This window comes from Toxorhynchites rutilus, chromosome 1 (genome assembly GCF_029784135.1).
Source record: "Toxorhynchites rutilus septentrionalis strain SRP chromosome 1, ASM2978413v1, whole genome shotgun sequence".
In the NCBI taxonomy this organism is placed as follows: domain Eukaryota; kingdom Metazoa; phylum Arthropoda; class Insecta; order Diptera; family Culicidae; genus Toxorhynchites; species Toxorhynchites rutilus.
The window spans coordinates 117,236,452-117,239,981 of NC_073744.1; the positions used below are offsets into that span (position 1 = coordinate 117,236,452).

At 41.8% G+C, this 3,530-nt stretch overlaps 1 pseudogene; it reads right to left on the reverse strand.

Annotated features, from left to right (window-relative positions):
* Nucleotides 1-2,096: 2,096 nt before the first annotated feature.
* On the reverse strand, nt 2,097-3,054 carry LOC129762360 (phosphatidylinositol N-acetylglucosaminyltransferase subunit C-like; annotated as a pseudogene).
* Nucleotides 3,055-3,530: the final 476 nt, after the last annotated feature.

Below are 3,530 nucleotides of genomic sequence, written 5' to 3' on the forward strand. Positions count from 1 at the left end.
TGAAAATTCAGCTCGTCGGCTGAACAAAGCCATGTTTCACAGAGAGAAAATACATCACAGTTAGAACTGTGAACTAAAAATTTAAATTGGTCTAGTTTAGGGATGATGCTTCTGCAATTCCACTGTATGACAGTGGTCAAATCCTTGACCTCTTGTGCTGAATTAGGCATCGAGGGAAATGAACGCTGCTAAAAAGCCACATTTTTCTTTCAAAAATGTTCTCACAACCGGAAGCAAACATAATACTATGCTTTTAAGAGGATCATTTATATTTAAAGCATTTAAAATGTTATCCACAAGGTCTGAAAGCGCAAGCAGGCCAGGTAGTGGCTGTTGCTTCGACCGCGAAAATGGAACAGACGTGTTCGTTGTTGTTCCGGGAAGTGCTGAGGACCCCTGGTTGGTAGCATGACCACGTAAACCGGGAGGTACTTGCTTCGGCCTATTCTCAGCACGTTCAGTTCGAGGCTTCATTCCAACTTGGGAAGTTTCGGTATTCTTTCTGGGGAGTGATGGAAAAGAAGTAATTTTTCTTTTCCTGATGGCACCCTGCGATGTACCGGAACATCCGGCATTGGGAGCGTCAGCAACAGGCTCGTCGTTCTGCAGAATGGAGTAGGGATTGTCCTGTGTCGTTGGCACGGAACTCTTAAGCATTTCTGCAAAAGTCCGCTTGGAACGTTCCTTTAAGGAACGCTTGAGTTTTTCCCCTCGTTGTTTGTACACCGGGCATTGAATAAGATCATGAGGAGTCCCGCCGCAATGAAGACACTTGTGCTCTTTCGCGCAAGGATTCTCATCATGGCTCTCTCCACAATCTGCGCAACGTTTTTTATTGCAACAATAGGCGGCCGTGTGACCGAGTTGCATACATTTGTTGCATTTCATTACCCGGGGTACAAACAATCGAACAGGTAAACGAAGTGCCCCTATTGCAACGTAATTTGGAAGGGCGGAACCCTCAAAAGTCACACGAAAAGAGTTTGTCCGATTGAGAATTCTTTTGTCATTTTTATGTGACACAGATTTCAGGCGATCGCATGCAAGAATCTTCACAGTTTTTAGTGTGGAGTTCTTGAAGCGACCGACACCATCGATTATCTCTTTTCGGGTCAAACCCTTTTCGGTTATTACGCCGTCTATTTCGACGTTGCAACAGGGTACGTATACACGATACTCAATCGCAAAGAGGTCGCAGCGCGTTATTTTGTTCGCTTGGGTCCTGCTTGAGACGACAACTCGTAGTTTGTCTGGCCCCATCCGTGTAATTTCGGTAACGTCAGAAAAATGTTGAGTTAGTTCCTTCGAGATACGAATGACATTGAGAGGTTTGGATTTTCGTCTAAAGTACACAATGAATGGGCCTTTGGAGCCTTCAGGGTATTCTTTAGGACGAAAATCCTGTTTCTCGTCGATTTCCTCATCTTCGGAACTATCAACTTCGTAAACAGAATTTTCTACCTCAATTTCTGCTTCATCCTCCTGCTCTTCAGGAGGAGGTTCGGTATCAGAAATATTCAATTGCGTCAACGGGGGGTCCTTTCCGCCCTCAGCCATATTAAAAAAATCGGCCAACTGTTCGATATGAACAGAATATAATAATTATCAAAATGAATAAGTAAAAAAAATATATTATAAGGTTATGCTGCGGATAATATTTATATTAATTTATTTTATTTATATAAAATTCTAAAATGAAAAAAAGTTCCAATAAAATTTCAACGGTAATGTAACCAAGAAAAAATAGACACCCCTAATGCCAACGTTTGCCGATTTAGTAAACACACAGATGAACAATGGTGTAAATCGAGCACAGATGGTAGAAGGAATGATAGGAGGACAAAAGAAAAATAAACTTATACTTGCCGCTGCTGTGTGGCGTGTGTGATGAATCTGTATGAATTGTATCCTCTGCGTCTCGGTCGCGCACCACTTTGAGCTTCGCTCTACTCGCAAGCGCAACCGATGAAAAAAAAACACAGTCTGATTCGATGTGGAAAAAAACACCTTTGTTGGATCGTTTCGAAAACCTATCCGATCTACTTGCGAGTTATCGAACGAATCTTTTTTTTTTTTTTTCAAGTATCTATCTGATATATTAGAAAAGACTGTAAATTATGCTGTTTTGCGGGCCTCCAGTCTCTGTCAAAATGTGTTTCAGCAAAGCCATTTAAATTTTTGTTGAGATCGTAACTCACATTATGCTACAATTTCCGAATTCCATTAATTCTTCATTATAAACGAGCTCTTCATGAGACTTCCTGCTTTTCACCGTTGTCATCGTCCTGAGCACAGTCAACCACCACTGCTTCATCCCATGGGCCATGGATGTTATGCTTGTGCCGCTGTAGCGTCACAAACAGGAGCGGACAGAATAAGTTTACGAACACAAGCAGGCATATGTATGTCCAAAAAATGGTCAGTGAAATGTTGAGCAGGAAGTAGCAACACACAGCCACCGTCAGCATCACCAGGGGAATGTTGAATATTTTCGCCAGAAGGATCGGTCCCAGGGCAAAGTAAGCTGCAGCCACTTCCAACAGTACGAAGGCATGAAACGATGAAGATAGTCGAGATGCTAAACAGATCGCTCCGAAGATGGCGGCATTGAGTGAGATGGCTCTGGAAACGATGGCAGCTAGCACTCCATAGTCGAAGAAAATCAGATGCAACAGAAGGGCGAAAAATGTTGTCGAGAATATCGTATCGGTACTTATGCTATCCGTCAGCGTGTACAGCAGCGGGGAAAATATATATCCAAACACCAGCACAGCGACGGCTGTTTTCGAGTCTTCGATTGTTTGACCTGGACGAAAATTCCTCCAGCTGTAAACGATGTATCCCACGATGGTTCCAAGGATGGCCTTGAGCAAAATATTTTGTGGGCTTGATGCGTAGAACCTAGGAATGCTTCAAGGAATGTATACGTTTGTAAATTACGATTGGTTTTCAATTCCTGCAGAAAACTGGGATCGGTATAATTGTCTTCATACTCGGAGTTCTCGTAAAGATTTTTCCGCCACGGCTTAACTGGACGACGTTCCATTAGTGCTTCGCTCTACAATGAACGCTGCCATTTGTTCATGTTGTATACAAAAAATTGCGCGCGAAACGTTTGGCGCCAACAATTCGAGAGATTACCAGAAGGATGAATCTTACTGAGAACTTTCATGCGATCTACGCGGCTGATGTTATGCTGCCAAAAACCAGTCGCCTCTTGTTGCTATTGGCATCGCTCTATGAACCCCAAGAAGCTGGATAAGGTAAATTCGGGTTTGCTTGAGAAATTTTTCACAAATTAGCTTATTGATAAAATGGTTGCAGATTAAATTTTCTCAGAAATAAAATAAGTAAATCTTTTTAAGTTAAACGGTTTCTTTGTGATCAAACATAATAATAATATAGATAATGTACTAAAAGCTACAAAATAATTAGGCAAGTAGCAGTTAGCAGTTATCATACCCCTTCCTTCTTTAATCAAGGACATTGATGAGACTAAAATAAAATCGTGGGACATATGATGAAACCAT